The sequence below is a fragment of the Dreissena polymorpha genome, chromosome 13 (assembly GCF_020536995.1).
Source record: "Dreissena polymorpha isolate Duluth1 chromosome 13, UMN_Dpol_1.0, whole genome shotgun sequence".
Lineage (NCBI taxonomy): Eukaryota > Metazoa > Mollusca > Bivalvia > Myida > Dreissenidae > Dreissena > Dreissena polymorpha.
In genome coordinates this window covers 35,332,598-35,351,018 of record NC_068367.1, presented here as the reverse complement: position 1 = coordinate 35,351,018, position 18,421 = coordinate 35,332,598, and the positions used below count along the sequence as shown (strand labels likewise).

The 18,421-nt window shown below is 34.6% G+C and overlaps 1 protein-coding gene across 7 annotated transcripts in view; it reads left to right on the top strand.

Moving 5' to 3' along the window:
- The window catches only part of LOC127856547 (sodium-dependent glucose transporter 1-like), a 139,904-nt gene that overhangs the window by 39,945 nt on the left and 81,538 nt on the right, over positions 1-18,421 (top strand). The gene's annotated exons all lie outside the window — the stretch shown is intronic.

Genomic DNA, 18,421 nt, shown 5'->3' with positions numbered 1-18,421 from the left:
TATATAATTAAAAATTTCTATTACGTTTGACTTCCAACAAGAAGAAAACAGACATCATTGGTAAAAAGCATTTGTTTGAGTTTGATGTTGTCTATTTTAATTTCTTCCATGTTAGCATTTTGTGTTATATAGTTTACTAGTAATTCTAAACATAAGATAAACTGATAAGGCTTAGTAGATAACCTTTCGGTAATCATTTTTATTATTAATTCAAAGAAATACCCATTATTAGTTAGACAAGATTTTGTATTAAATTTTGTATGACTATTTTTAAAAAGTGTCGCCGTCTATCTCAGAGAATGGCTGAACCCCGTGCTATCTAATATTTTGGTCATAGAATTATGATATAATGAAAATCAGGGAACAAAAAACAATATTTTTTCGTAATAATCCCTTACGTTACCAATTACTTATTAAAAACATAATATTGCACAATGCAATAATTTTTTATGTACTTGCCCTTAACGAAATAAATAGAAATCATAGTATGAGTGCTCCTTTGCAAAATTGAGTTTATGGTATCATACTTTTAGGTATATGAAAAAAACTCAAAATGACATATTGAAATTTCATATCTAATTGTATTGTTTAGACATTGTTTATATGCCAAAGACAATTAAGTTTTAATTTTTGTTGTATGAAGATGTAAAATATATTATTCTTGTACTATATTTTCTTTGCCAATGACATTTTTCTTGATGGTTGTTTATTTGAGTTTTTAAGAGCTTTTGCATATAAATGAGCTATGCTTAATCACATTTATTTTCGCTAAACTGTATAATATCGTGAGTTTTAGCTCACCTGAGCGCAAATTGCTCATGGTGAGCTTTTGTATCACTTTTTGTCCGTTGTTTGTCATGCGGCATCAATATTTGCCTTGTTAATACTCTAGAGGTAATATTTATTGTCCGATCGTCATGAAATTTTGTCAGAAGATTTGTTCCAATCATACCTTGGATGAGTTTGAAAATAGTTCTGGTTGAAAAACACGGCCACTAGGGGGCGGGGCATTTTTCTTTATATGGCTATAGTAAAACCTTGTAAGCACTCTATAGGCAACATATATTCTCCGATCTTCATGAAACGTTGTCAGAACATGTGTCCCAATGAAATGTTACAGGAGTTTGAAAATGGTTCCGGCTGCTGAAAAACATGGCCGCCAGGGGGCGGGGCATTTTTTCTTATATGGAATTATTAAAACATTATTACACTCTAAAGGCCACATGTATTGTCCAATCTTCATAAAACTTGGTCAGAAGATTTGTACCAATCATATCTTGGATGAGTTTGAAAACAGTTTGGGTCTGTTGAAAAACATGGCCGCTAGGGGGCGGCGCATTTCTCCTTATATGGCTGTAGTAAAAAAACTTGTTAACACTCTAAAATTCACTTTTGTAGTTTACTCTTCATGAAAATTGGTCAGAACATTTGTTTTTATGGTATCTGCACAGAACAGGTCAGTTCCTTTGTATCTCAGGTGAGCGACTTTGGGCCTTTCATTTATTCATATGTTAAAGTATGGGTAAATACGTTTATTTAATTCGGATGTCGCCATGGTGTAGCGAATATGGTGTCGGCTTAGTGTCCCCAAAATTGCTGCCAAATAAGACTGATTGTTCATTTAAAATTAAAAACTTCTTATGTTAACCACAAACATATTTAACGAATACTATTAATACTACTAATAATTATAAAGTTATTAATATTATTAATGAAGATTTTAATAAAATTACAGTAATAATAATACTAGAAATAATAATAATAATAAAAATAATTAAATGTATAATTTGATTTTTCAGTGTTGTACTTGTATACATGTATATCATTTATCACCACTATAAAAAGGGCTTGATCACTATAAGGGTCCAATGCACAGCATATTGGGGCATATATTATTGATATAATCATAATTAAATCTTTTAGCACTTCAAAGTTTACTTATTAATTGAACCATTCAAATGACAATTATTTAGAAGTAGTACTAGTATATCTTATATGTTAAGCAAATAGAACATTTTACAATTTCTGTGTTATCCTCTGAACATTAATTGTATTGGGATAAAATATCAGGATAGAAAGTTTAAATACTTTTTTTTGTTGAGGAGATAAAATTGATGCTGGCAAGCCCACATCATATTTTTGACACTTTCAATATTTTTAATTACTTACCCACGGCCTGATTTAGTTGTACTTGTCCTTTTAAATGCTGTTCTACTGATTCACATATTTTATGAGCAGACAAATTGCAACAATAAGACCATTAATATTATGTGAAGATAAAAAAGAATTCAGTACAATGCACTAAAAATACACTTGTACAGAAATAATATTTTTTGGCAAATCAGAACATACACTTATATGCACAAAATGCACTTCATTAAAAATGCTTCTTGCATAAAAATATTCACTTTGTCTACAGAAGAAACACTTTTGTTAAAAAAATGCACTCCTTAAATGAAACACATACATAACAAGATGTGTTTGTGAAACACTATGTCCCCCCATATATTTGACCTTTGACATTGAAGTATGACCTTGACTTTTCACCACTCAAAATGTGCAGCTCCATGAGATACACATGCATGCCAAATATCAAGATGCTATCTTCAATATTGCAAAAGTTATGGCCAATGTTAAAGTTTGACGCAAGCAAATCAACAAACCAACAAACAGACAGGGCAAAAACAATATGTCCCCCAGTATAGACTGGGGGACATAAAAATACGCTTAACGAAAATAAAAATGTAGAAAAAATGCATTTCAGCGTTCTTACTTATGAAAAAGTTCAGAATAACTAAACTTTTCGTAAAAATTGCAGCACAAAATACACTTTTTAGAGCATATTTTGTTAAGAAGTGCATTTTATTTTGGGAAGGGTTAATGAAATGTGCCTTATCAGTGGGTATACCTTAAGTTGATTATGGCAGACACGGTATGGTATCGGATAAGAGATAAGCCCCCCTCGCTTCCCCTAATTAAATCAACTTTGGATCATAAATATTGATCTATATCCGTGGTTAAATAACGAGCCGCCAATGCATGAGCAACCCGGAATATTAAAATAACACTAAATAATATTAAAGGGTTAACTTAATGTATGCAAGTAAAATATGTATATTCTCTCGCAACCCTGGGAATTAGAATTAATGCAAATTTATTAAAATACTCACTAAAAACTGACCATTGTGATGGAAGTCGGCCCAAAGAACCTCGTCGGGTAATTTAGATCTAAACTTAAAGTTTTAGTCAGTTTTACTTCAACTTTTCATTTTAAACATGACTTATAAGGTGGGCGACATTTAACATTAATATATCATATATCGGCAGTTGTCATTGTTGTGACATTTATCGTTAAAGTTGCGACATATATCGTAAGTAGGATTTCCGACATTTATCGTTCCTTGCGACATTTATCGTCAAGGTTGCTGTTGGGAATTTGTACATGTTACGATGCTTTCGCGCCATTGCGCGGAACGTCACGTTACGTTAACGTCATAACTGTGAGTTCGTTGTTTATAGACATTGAGATTTGAAATAGATTGAGAACTAGACACAACGTTTTCTTCCCTTTATACGATCACAAGACATTTTGGTGCCGTGACAAACTAGTCAAGAGTCGAAATATGCAGCTGAACAAGCTCATTGCGATGCGCGACGGTCATCGTTGCCTTATATCCAGAGAACTAGAGAGATTCGACTCATACGAGTTAACGACATCAGAGTACGAGAGATTACTTCACATGATTGTGGAAGAAGCAGAAGAAGTGAGAACGCTGAACGATAAGATCGTCAACCATAACGATATCGAAGATTTATCATCGGAACTGGTCGAGGGAAAATCATATTGATTCGACCTAGAGTTAAAGATACAAAGACTTAGAGATAATCGGAATAAACGTATCGGAAACAAAGAAGAAATAACATCGAACGTTTCACAAGACATTTATCAAAACAGGAAGCAGCCCGACTACACCGTGCACAGCATTCCGGTCGTGAACAACGCCCCCTACCTTGCACAACAACTGCTGACTCAGGCGACACCGGCTGCTCCCTTAACATACAAGCTACCGCGCTACAAATACCACGCCATGGAGAAGCATGTGATGTGTAATTCAGCGATAATCCTGACCAGACCGGATGTGCTTCTGGGAGTGGATAACGCTACGATCGAGATGTGCACAAATAGCAGAACCCGAAACACACACTCAGAAAAGAAGACACAAACGGATGCAGTTAATCGTACAAATAACACAAAGGATACATTGACTCCCCGGCGTGTATTTCTAGTACAAAAGGAATCTCACGCCGGTAATTAAGAAGACAATCTGATGGAAGCGGTACAAGAGAGTGGTTCAGACGACTCGGGTAAAAAAGATATGACGTTCACTTTAAGTGGCAACAGTCAGGAAGAGAGCACGATGATCTCCACGTTGGTTATACCGGACCGCACGATTCCCTGCAGCCAGAGGATGCCATTCAAAAGCGACAACGAGCCGGTTTTCAACAGTGCGCCGGAAGTGGATGAGAGCGGCGATACATTCCTCAAGCGCCTGCAGCGCTCCAAACTACAGAGTCCAAATGATTCGTGTATGCCGTCGGGTCATGAGTTTTGCTTCAAAGCAGTAGTGAATAAACGTTACAACCGCTGGAAACGACGCCGACGGAAAAAGAACTCTAAGCACCGACAGCCGGTCGTCGTCCCTGGCAGCGGCAGCTCTGACGAAAATGACGAAAGAAACTCTGTTATAGAATGAATCATTGACACCATGTATGAACAAATCCACAGGCCCGTTCCGCATACCCCGAACGGATCCAGCGACACGCAGCGCACGCGCAATTGCCGAAGCTGGGAAAAGGAATCGTCCACTAATATCGTTTCCGGCGACGATGGTGACGTAGACCCATCGAGTGGCAATTACGACGCTAGTTCGTCTTCTTTATCGACATACGCTCTACGCGTCACATACGATAACATTCGGCATATAGCAGACGGCTCTGTGTACACTACTGAGACTAAAGTGTATTCCCCACAGGGCTACCGCGTTCGACCGGAAGCGAGCGACAGTGGCGCCACCTCGGAAGATATGTGCGCCTGGTCGCACATTGAACAATACAAACATGAGATACGGATGCGCCTTAAATACACCCCCGAGGAGGTGGTCAAGGTAAAATGATGGACTGGTGCAATCAACAAAAATTCGTGTTGGAAATTGACAAATAGACAAATTACGAAACTATATTCCCTGTAAGTGAAGTGGAAATAATGAAACATTTATAAAACTGGTGATTGATTTCATATACTGAACGTTTTCATTGTGTTAAGTATGTTGCAAATTAAGTTGTGTTTATATTTTGTTTGAAATGTATTTTCGTCCCAGATATAACATTTATGTTGAATTTATAAAATTATTTGTTTAATGCTTCGATATTTTAAGTGCATATTCATGTATTTCTAAATGTTTATTCACATTTTGCGGCCCCGAGTATGTTGGGAATTTGTACATGTTACGATGCTTTCGCGCCATTGCGCGGAACGTCACGTTACGTTAACGTCATAACTGTGAGTTCGTTGTTTATAGACATTGAGATTTGAAATAGATTGAGAACTAGACACAACGTTTTCTTCCCTTTATACGATCACAAGACAGTTGCGACAAATCTCGTAGCCTGCGGCATATAACGGCGATGCGACATTCAACGGCGCTACAGAGTCTGTTAGAAACAAAAAAATAAGTCTAGGAAGATTGTACAAGCTAATCTGGGACAACACTTTATGGCACATGCAATAATCCTCATTTCCTCAAGGCAGGGATGAATAATCAAATGTACATAATTTATCATTATTAGTACAATTCATGAAACCAATGAAATTGATGCTGAAGGTTCCAGGCTTGAATCCGTGGGCAGGCAATGATACCAACTTACCATGTTTGAGAAGGAGCTGTATGATCTGGAAGTGTCCCTGCCCTGCCGGCCTGTGAAGAGGAGTACAGCCTGCATGATTGGCAACATTCACACCAAGGAGTGAAACAGCTCTAGATTCACACAAGCCTCGCTCTGGGGAAACGGGATTTAATGCATGTGCGCAGAGTGTTGTCCAAAATGTGCCTGTGCTTTGGTGGTATTTTATGTTAAAAGGAGGTATCTTCTTCGGGAAAATGCAATTATGGGAAAACAATGTATTCCGATAGAACTTTCCGATAATAAATTTATAAATCTCACACCGTATTCACATTACAATTAAGATTATATTATCACAAAAGTGATATCACATGTACAACTTTATCACAGTTATAAACTATAGCTTTGTCAGAGAAGCTACAAATACCTGCTCCGCCATATGGATAGAAGAAGCGCAAAAACTATAATATCAGCTATGTTCCCTGGCCTCAAAACCTATATTATTAAGAAATAGTAAACCCCACTGAGGTTCCAATGGCATTATAGTGACCAGGCAGGCAGCCACCGACCGTATATAAACCGAAGCCGTAGGCTGAGGTCCATATACAGTTTTTGGCTGCCTGGTTGGTCACTATAATGCCATTGGGACCGAAGTGGAGTTTACTATTTCTTATATTACACCGAAGAGTGTCCCTTTATCATTGTACAGTGTTGTACCGGCTTTCCGTACTTTCAATTTTCATGCAACTGAATGCGCAATCGATGACGTATATCGTTTGACGTAGATTCTCTGACGAAACATTCCAGTTGGAGCTAAATTCTCTGGATGTTAAGGAAATGTCGGACGTGTTTTTTTTTCACAGTTAGTTATTTGTTAAAGGCATCGAACGAATGCAAAACATATTCCAGATTGTGTGTTTATCATACATAATGTAAACTTCGATAGAAATACAATAAAATAGTGTGATTTAAAATAATTACGTTTCGATAAAGGGATGGAAGAATAGAAAATGGAAGTGAATATCGTTTCGACTTTATTGTTATAAACAATAAATTAAGGTTGTCATTTAGGTTAGCGTGTCGTTTATTCTAAATTAAGTTGTTTTTTTACTGTTGTTAAAGCTGAAATAGTGTCAATGCTGTTCAATAAAACGCTTCAACACATTGCACATTTAGTGGTGTGTAACCCCGAACGGTCCATATACAAAAAATAGTGACCGGTCCATATACTCTTAGATTTCTCTATCGCATTTTACAGACTGAAACCGGTCATAGTTTAGTTTATTAGATAATACAGTAGGCAATATGCCCATGAGCATACATGAAATATCAAATACAATAAGCAAAAACACAAAGTCACAGGTCATTCGAATCATAGACATCAAAAATATATCGGTACAATGTAAAGCAAAGTATTGGATATTTTATAAGACAATATACAGCAAGAGGCTGTGCATAAGTATATACAAAAGTCCTACCCTAATCATAATACGTATTATAAGTATTTCTTATTTCCCATGCTTTAAAAATAAACATAGCTAAAATTTTAACTATATTGCTATTTTGAGAGGTCAATAAATCTATAAACTTTAACATATTTGGTCTTACGTAATAACATGGTTTTAAATAAGCTTTTCTTACATCAGTATATAATTTACACTCCATAACAAAGTGATATTCGTCTTCTAAGACATTGCATAAAGTACATTTTCTTTCTTCATAAGGAATAGCTATTGGTTTTTGCCATCTACCCGTTTCAACTTTAAGCTTATGTGCAGAGACTCTTAATATAGATATAGAAGGACCAATATCTATGAGGTGTAATATTCAGCTATGTCTCATTCACCACACATTTTATAGTCTTGTTTTGTCCTTATCAGATGTAAATGAACTTCAACACACATTTTGTCCACCGGCCCAGTAACCTCATATTAGCTATGTCCCCTGGCCCCAAAACCTATAATATCAGGTATGTTCCCCAACCCCAAAACCTATAATATTTGTCCCCCGGCCCAAGAACATATATAATCAGCTAAATCACATGGCCCCAAAGCTATAATATCAGCTATGTCCCCCGGCCCCAAAACATATTTAATCAGCTACGTCTCATTCAGCACACATTTTATAGACTTGTTTTGTCTATGTTCCCTGACCCCAAAACCTATAATATCATCTATGTCCCCCGGCCCCAAAACATATTGAATCAGCTATGTCTCATTCAGCACACATTTTATAGACTTGTTTTGTCCTTATCAGATGTAAATGAACAATGTAAATGTCCCCGGCCCTGTCACCTCATATCAGCTATGTCACCTGGCCCCAAAACCTATACAATCAGGTATGTCCCCCAGCCCCAAAACCTATAATATCAGCTATGTTCCCTAACCCCAAAACCTAAAATATAAATTATGTTTACTGGCCCCAAAACCTATAATATCATCTATAACCCCCAGCCCCCAGACCTATAATATCAGCTATGTGTCCCGGCCCCAAAACCTATAATATCAGCAATGTGTCCCGGCCCCAAAACCTATAATATCAGCTATGTTATCTGGCCCCAGAACCTATATCCATTTCACCACTATGATCCTTTTATAAACATTAAACAATAAAATATCCCTTTTAACAATTTGTCTGGTCCAGCAAGCTGTCCAAGTATGTCTTTCCTGCTGTAAATTTCAGTGATGCACATATTTCACGCATTATATCATTTTTCTTCTCAAGCATGCGCCGAGAAATGTCCAGCTTCTCCTGATGACAATCACAATCTGCAAGTGGGATCAAATAAAACTGATATTATAAGCTATGTGATGAATCATTAATTAATTTCTTTGTCTTTTACAAAGTTGTTATTCTAAGTGACTATCAGTGTTCATTAAAGGAGTGAAAATATGCTTATCTCCAAGTATGCTTCTTGTCACCTTTCATAACAAAAATGTTGCATGATATCAATCAATTCATGATGGTAAACATAGTGAGACATAACATTAATCTTTATAACAACAGCTGTCCATGAACAGCCACTCAACTTATTAGGGGCTTGAAAATATTATGAAAGCAATTTCTACAAGTATAATAGAGGTTATCTGCCCTTGTGAGTTGTGGTCCCCAAATGATAATGAACAAGCAAAGGAAGTTTGAAGTATGTATCATTGAACTATTCTGAGATATAGATCTATACAAAAATGTTAACTTAAAATAATAGGCTAATTCGAAAAAGAGGCAAAACTGTAGAAAAAATAATTTTAGGGTAACATACCCTTGTGTTTTGTTGTCCTCGCATGATAGTGAACAAGCAAAGGAAGTATAGAGCAAATATCTTCAATTGTTTCGGAGATATAGCCTAAACATAAAGGTATAAGTGCAATGACGTGTCCAGAGCTAAAAGATTTAAAGCTTTGTCACATAATGGGACTGATGAAAATTTGATCTACCCTTCATAGCTGTCTTCCTGTTGCTGGCAGGGGTACTGGCCATGCTTTTGGATGTGGTTGGGGTTGGATCTGGAACAGGTTCACTTGGAACTAAAACATGAATTCGGACATTATGGGGAATGTAAAAAGAGATGACGTTACAAGTGTGTGTGTGGGGGGGGGGGGGGTGTAAATTTTAAAATGTCACAAAAATGTGTATAAAATATCCTTACTGGTCTAAAATTATATATAGAAAAAACAAATTTTCTATAAACTTCTATTTTTTGTTGTAACACAACACAAACATAAGAAACTAAGGGGTATTTGAATTTCTGTGCATGGCCAGAAATTATTTACTTCTTTTAGCCTTTCATAAAAATTATCAAGAATGCCAAAATCAACTATATTCCCTTAAATTGATATTTACATTTCACAATTATTATTTTGATTGTGCATATGTTTTCAATCGTTTGGCTAAAACGACAATATAATTTGGGATTTATTCTCGCATAAATTTAGTAAGCGCCTCCTTTTACAATACACAGTATTGACCATGTACGTGTCGCACATGGCATATCAATATCGAAGTAGTCCAACGCTCAATTTCCTCGTGCGCTGTGGAAATGTTAGCATGTTTGTACCCACCATTTTCTTGCATGGGTCTCTTGAGTGGACCAGTATCAACCACTCCACCTTGAACACCTACCAGTCATGTTTAGGGCACTAAGACAGTTGCTGGAAAAATTGAACAACTATACATCATTCTGAAAAAGGCTGGTTTTTTTTGGCAAAATTAAAATAATAATATAAACCACGGACAAATGCTAGATATGCATCATTATTTTATTTGCAATTGGTAATGTTTACAATATGACTACCTTCTCCTCCATAACTGCCAACTGCAGTTTTTTTGGGAAGAGCTGCCTCCCCAGAGCTCTCCACAAAAAGCCGTCTCTTCCCATCCTTCATGATGGTCCGTCTCTAAGATGAATAACAGATTATTTGAAATAACTTATGAATAAATAGTCTCCCTCCTCTGAATGGTAACAGTATAGTAACATGTCATTTCCTTTCAACTACATAAAAATAATATACTGAAGTACGTGCATTCAAATGCTAATCATAATGATTTTTTCAGTGATTATTGAACAACAAAAATCAATGTGTCAAATGCTTCTTGAATGTTTTAAAAGTGTGAAAAGGGTATAAAAATGAATGGTAATGGTGGGTTTGAACTTATACATGTATCCTGACACTTATATAACCGCAATTCGACTAAAAAAAACCTAACCAATCACAAGTTTATTTTCAATGTTGACTCACCTGTTGAAATTTATCAATTTATATACATAGAGTAGGTATATGCACTCCTTGCTATTCATAATACATTTAAATTGTATAAATAAAAAATAAGTAATTGTTTAAATAAATAAGTAAGATTCTAACTTTTGTTTTATCTTTAAAGTGATTTTTGTGTTTGACTCTTAAACTTTTAAGTTATTCATGTCATATGTTTCTGACATGGGCCTGTCAAGTATAGTTGTTAGTAATTGTTATTGGCTTTACGGCAAGTTGAAGTTTAAGTACTGCTAAGTTACTCATTTTTAAAACGTTAGTACTTCCATGTCCTTATGGATTCTTCTTCCTTTACAAACATATAAGGTATATATTTATCTTCCAATCACACCAATTCTTCATTGCATCGTCTACATTTCGCTCGTTGCCCCCTACGCAATTTATTCTGCAAAAGATTCAAATGAAACAAATGAATACATCTCAGTATGTTCTTTCATTTTTTTACAAAAAAATAGTGGTGGGCGTGAGGGAAAGTTCTATTTGGAAGTCTATATAAGTACAGTAGACATGCTCAATTGATTCTGGTATATTTAATATAAAATTCATAAAATATATCAGTCTATTACAAGCCAACACTATCAAAATGTAACCATTCGTTACTCCCCATGGATTCACTCCCCATGAACATTCAGTTTGATTATGATCACACCTTTCCATGGGCACATGCACTTTGATGTTAAAACAATTAATAAGTTTTCATTTATAAACACTTCATTTATATATCAATTCTATTTTTCAGGGTAATTATAAATTATTTATCGTAAGAGGAGGTGTGACCAAATGGAATTAGTGTGCAAATTTAAAATGTCAAGGAATATCAATGCTTAAAAGTAAACCATTTCAAATCCTTTCTTTCTGTACATGACAGTCACGCTGCATTTAAACTTGATGATTTTACATTATTTAGATAATCATTACACAAAACCTGTGTAACGTTAATGTGTCCATACCAATGTAACTATGTTTCAAGCTGGCCCCCAATTTTATTTGAAAAGAACAAGAAAATTATGACCATGTCAATGTAAATTTTATCTCACGTTTGTACAATTTCCGACCATGCCCGGTCTTTATCCTTCTTCGAAAAATTTGCGGAAAACTTTCCGAACAAGACTTCAAAGTGCTGTTGTATGCCTCCCAACAGTTCTTCAAGTTCTCTCGGCTGCCAAGCGGCACTTCTATTTTCAATGAGTGTTGTCATTTTTGTTTACGTCTCGTCTGTCAAATATGACAGGTGGCGCGATATCGGCAGGTGCCCGTTGTTGACGTCATTTTGATAGTAGACTGTGCGCGATTATCGCTTATCACACAAAACTACCGGCAAGAATCTGCGATATGTTTGATGAAACGCATTTTAAAACATATCGCTATCGCATGTATAAAATCAGCGATCGGCGATCGGCTATGATATCGCATCGAATGTTTTGATGAAACGGGGCCCTGATTAGCTGGTGTTGACAGCACAAGCTTATCAGGGAAAATAATTTTCATACATGCAGTAGGCCCCATTTTCTCAAAGCGCGGCTCGTATTCATTAGCAAAAAATTATAGGACATTGAAAGAATCTATGTAAGAACAGGTTCAGAATTATAAACAAACACTTTGAACATATTTGTTCAACTGACGTATAAATGATAATTTTCTGAAATAAAAATCAAATATTTATTTTTTGCATAAAGAGTAATCTGTATTGTACATACCTCTGAGGATTTATACATATTTTGTTAGTAATGCATGGGTATTTAGTTAATACCAATTTAAAAACTACATCTGCTCAATGTGCCGATACCTGCGTAAATGATTTCTTCCAGAACTGATATGTCTGGCTGACTGGAGCTTAGGACCCCAAAAGTGGCAAGATATAATGCACTGTCGCCGCCATTTGTGGTTTGCTTGATGTCAGCCTCTTATGTGAGTCACAAAAAGAGCAATACATAAAAAGTGTTTTAAGCCAATTAACCAATAAAAGGTCAATAGTCATTAATTTTATCTACCAAATTGCCACTACTATTTTTAACACAGAGCAAATCTATTTGAAACAAGTTAATGCCAATTTGTCACAAAATATGCCAGTTTTTAAATGTCTGGATTACATTGATCATGTTTAACAAGTATAAGATTAAAACTTGTTAAGTAAGAGACCACTCGACTTTGATTTAGCAAATTTCAGATTATTTAAGGACCGTATTTCAAAAGTGTTTCAAGCGATTTGACGAGTTTTCAGGCTAACCTTTTTACCCCACAAACATAATGCAACAGAATGTGATGATGATGCAATTTGAACTGTTTGAGTAAGAGAGGGGACAATGTTAGTTTTGCCATTTGTTTTAAATTTAAGGGCTATAATGCACAAGTTCGTTCAGCAATTTAGCTGATAATTGAACTGGGCCAAGTCGGCCAAGATATTATGCCCAGGGAAATTATCAAAAGAACTTCCATGATGATCTGATTTGAATTGTTTGCATTATTGAACAGACATTTTTCATCCGGATGCCGCAAAACGTGTACTTATAAATATCCCAGTCTACATCTGTGTTGTACTTTAGACGCAGTTAAGGCTAAAATAAACAGTTTTTCTTTAATATTTGAGGCATAGTAAAAATGTACTATTTTACCTCTTTTCATCATGAATTTTATTAGTTTCTTTCCACCACTTAGACAGGCACACTGCAAAGCAAAATTGTCAACATCAAGAATGAAAATATTTTTTCATATACCAATAACTACAATTCCGTCAGGTTGTGATATTTGGAATACATAAATAATTACGTGACCAGTCTTCACGTAAAATCTTCGAGCCCACTTCCCAGGGTTCGATAATGTTAATTCCTGGTACTGCAATTCCATTTTAATATAATGTCTTTCAATTTGTGCAAAACTAACTTGTTGACTTGACAAACTATTATTTCAAAAACAGACCAAATAATGTATTACTACAGACATTTTGAAAAAAAAAACTACTGGTATTTTTCTCCTGATTTTGAGACCAGTCAACATTCACAAAGCAAATTAAAGATGCTAGGTGCCTTTAAAATTGTTACCACGAATAGAGTGAGGCTAGTGGATGGTATGACAGAGTTGACATCGTAGTGCAGTCTCTCAATGCGGCTCTTACAGGCCTCGGTTCATATGCTGTCTGAGAGATAACTATAATATTTTCATTTTGAAATAGTTAAACATAATGAAAGAGGCGAGTTTCTACAAGCCATTAACGAAACTGATTACAATTGAAATGCCAATCACTTATCAGGGTAATTAGTTTAAGTGGATTGTAGACTGCATTATTTGCTTGTAAAACATACACAATATTTCTTATTTCCAGACCTTGGTTGGTGCAATTATGGAGAATACAATAATTAGATACTGACAAGATTACAGTACAAAAACTGACACACAATGCAATGTATGCACTGAAACCATGTAATCACTAGTATTCAGCTAAAAGGTCAAAAGTATCAAATTAATTTACTGACTTACACAATTCCAGTACAAACACTGACATAAAATGCAATTAATTTAACTATGGGAAACAATACGATCGTTAATTTCTTCAGCAGCATGCCAAAAGTATTAGATTAATGATTTTTGAAGCCATTTTACAAAAAAAATTAATGTTTATTAGTACCTTTGCTAGATCAAAAACATTCCAGTGATATGGGAATGGCAGAGAATATGGGGTTGATGGTGCAGAAATACAATATTGCTCCTTTACTGCTTCACTTGGTTTCTTCTTATGACTGTAATCGATAATTTAGGCACAAACACTTTATCAATATACATTCGAAGGTAGGGTATCAATGTTCTAGGCTAGCTATCAAATCTCATTAAAATATCTTTTTATTCATCAAATATGTCCAAACATCTTTTTACTGTGCATCTTGAAAACGATGTTAAGGTAATCTTCATTAAATATATTTATCCTCACATTATAGAGCTTCATGGGCCAATCATCCAACCCCAAAGAAAATAGCCCTGATAGTCCAATAATTTACATTTGTGATAATATCTAAATTCAACAAAATTCAAGTTATAAATTGTCAAAAAATGTCCCGATTTAGGCAAGACATACTATGACATGTATGAGATTAGTTTATAAATTACATTACAGGGTCCCTCTGGTGTAGTGGATATGATGCGCCTAGAGACAGGGAGGTCATGGGTTCGATCCCTACTATGGGAGCGTTCTTAAGATATCCCCCTTAGAAACCAAGTACTGGTTCTAGTCCCAGGAAACGGACTCAAGAGAGCTTAAAATAATCATTATACTTTCGATGCAATCGAGCTAAAATAAATAGGTTTAAACTAATTACATGGACAGTATGCGTCTTATACATTAATCAAGTCTTACCTCTTATGCCAATGTATAGGAGAGCTATCAGAAGAATGTTGACTGCAAGTCTGTAATATTCCTCACATGTTTGTTCAGTCTTATACATTAATCAAGTCTTACCTCTTATGCAAATGTAGAGGAGAGCTATCAGAAGAATGATGGCTGCAAGTCTGTAATATTCCTCATATGTTTGTTCAGTCTTATACATTAATTAAGTCTTACCTCTTATGCAAATGTAGAGGAGAGCTATCAGAAGAATGATGGCTGCAAGTCTGTAATATTCCTCATATGTTTGTTCAGTCCAGTACTGGACACTTTTGATCAAGGCATTTTCGTTCAAATAATCTGAAACACAGAATTATGTACCTGGTACTTCTGGATAATTTCAAAATAACACAATCGACTTATTAATTGTGTGCAGAACTGAAAAGATTATTTTAAAAAAAAACAATAGCTTACCTGTGTGAGCATTGAACAACAGCTTTGCAGTTTCAGCAATTTCGTAAACAGTCTGTATGGTTCTGCTATTTATCAAATCAAGTTTAAATGCATCTGAAACAATGGCAGAACAACAAGTATCAGAAGTGTTTTATTTTACAATCCCTTTGCTGTACCATATATTTCAAATCGAAATATTGTTTGTGTAATTCATAATATGATTTAAATTATGTTGACATTTTGAATTTCATTTAGCGGGGTTTCCAACAACAGGATCCAATAACAAACAGTTTCCTGCATTTGTTCTCTCTATACTAACAAAGTGAACACAGCTAATTGTATGTTACCACTTAACGGACTTACCCTGATTGTTTGTTCAGCCTTTAATTACAGTGTGTGTTTTTTTCATTCGTAACCGGTCCGGTAATCGGCCCCATTCCCAATGGAAAAGAGTATATATTTTTCCCAAATGGAAGCTAAAAATTCCCAATGGAAGGCCCCCCCCCCCCTCAAATATTTTATTCATCTCCCGTCCAGATAAGGTCAACGCTTAGTTAATATAATACTGAAAACACTTGTATTCTCAATGTTGAAGCATATTTTAGCAAAACAACAACACTTATTCCCCAATTTTAGTAAAACGCCTAAAGTTTTCCCTCCCAATCCAAAGGTACCCTGCACCATTCCCAAAATGGTGGAAAAATACTGATTTATTGTTTGGTATTCCATATTCACGTGTCAATCATTTCTGCTACATTCAATCTAATTTATTAACTCACTAATGAATTTGCAATACATTTTTTTTCATATGATCTTATTTGCTAAATTATCTTTAAATTTGCAACAATTATTTGTTTATTAATGCTAAAATGAGATTGGGCCAATTTCTGCCGATCAATGAAAACAAAGTTTAGCTGCTGAAAAACAATAAAGGTGTTTCAAAACTATTGCAAATAATTCAGTTAGTTTAGTACATTGGTTAAATGACATTTTTAAATATACAAATCTGTGAACAATCCCTTTAAAAACCACCAGGCTGTGAAATTAAATACAGCTATTAAGTCAAGTGATACAGCAAGACAGCGGATGTGGGGTATAGCCTCATTTCGGCTACTAAAGAGTTAATGGAGTATAGCAAGGTATAAAGTGAATGAAAACTATTTCAACACAAGTGAGACTTTCTATTAAAATGTGTATGTCTTTACTTGCTACCTTAGAGATTCTTTTCTTTTAACGATTGTAAAGAGGGCATTTAAATATGACAAAGATACTAATATTACATTTAGATTTTCAGCAAATAAATGGATTATATTATATCGGTAAGACATTTTGCATTTTGCAGTAGCTGTTATTATATTTAAAATTTAAATTTTCAAATGATCGGAAAAGTTTTACACTGACAGCTCATTTAATGAACGAAAATGTGCCATTTCAACAAAACATGATCGAGTGACCCTAGGAAGGTCTTATTTCTAATCTAATTTAATGAGTTATAGGAAGATAAATCCCATAGTACATGTCAAAAGAAGTTGCACCATCTTTGTGTGAAATTTGAATGTTCAACGATTTTTTAGGAGGTTTAATTTTTTTATCAGTCTTTTCTAAAACCCACATGAATTGAAAATGTCAGATGATCTATACAACAATACTAAACTAGAGATAGATTATATATTATTTACAAAATGCATATACTTTTAAGATACACACTAGAGATCACAGAACTTGTCATAGGCTTAACGTGTTATATTAAAGGGACCGTCAACCGCGATGGACGAAAATAGAAAAGTTATAACATACCGTATTTTTAACAATTATTAGTTTATATTAATTAAAATATCACGACTGGAATATTGCATTACTTGAAAAAAAGTTGTTAAGTTTTTATATTTCCAGTACATTCGGTAATAAATTTTACTGGGTACATGTACCAGGTAACTACCAGTTAACTATAAATAACGCAAGTAGATTGATCATCATCGTCACGTGGTTAACCCAGGAATGCAAATTGTGCGCGCGTAGTGAATTGTATATATTTTATATATATAATGATCAATCTAATTGCGTTATTTATAGTTTGTATACCGTTATGTCTCCTATTTTCGCGATGTACTTTCGATTTCACATCGCGAAATTTTATACAAAATATACTGAAAATATTAACTTTTTCAAGTAATGAAATATACCAGTCGTTATATTGCAATCAATATAAACTAATAATTGTAAAAAAAATACGGTATTTTAGCACCTTAGAAACGCTCCCCAAATTGACCTTAAAAGTAAACTCGACTTATGGGTGAGGTACTAAACTTAAAAAAAAGAGTAGTTGAATTTGTCTCAATAAAACCCAATAATGTCATGTATTACACACCAATATTTTACGAGATTTTATTTTTAAGGATTTTGAAATTTACGTGAGAAAGAAATCACTATTACACTATTCCACAATTATAAAGGACCCTAATTGACCAATTAAAAAAATTCTGCAAGTTGCGTTCTTTTGGATTTTCTTTAAATTCTGCGGTAGCTATCTTTCTAACGAAAGAAAATGCTATATAATTTACATATCAGATATGTCCTTAATAAAAGGGTGATTCTAGTAAGGCATCTGTATAAGTTATAATCCTGATTTTTTCCTATCTTACCTTTCAATCTGTTTAGTCATCTGAAACACTAAACGTTTGGTAGATCTATAATTTTGATATCATATCTTTACATGAATCTTCTTATAGAAAAATAAACAACAACATATTGTTTTAAACTGAAATTTTTCACAATTATTGGCATCTACCAGAGATCTACGTCTCTGCATCTATATGTGTAGTAATTCTTTTTTCTTCAAACATTTTATTTTCCATAAACAAAATTTTGAATGCCAATGTAGCGCCCTTAAATGTCGCATCGCCGTTATATGTCGCAGTCTACGAGATTTGTCTCAACGTTGACGATGAATGTCGCTAAGAACGGGCGATAAGGAAATACATTTATA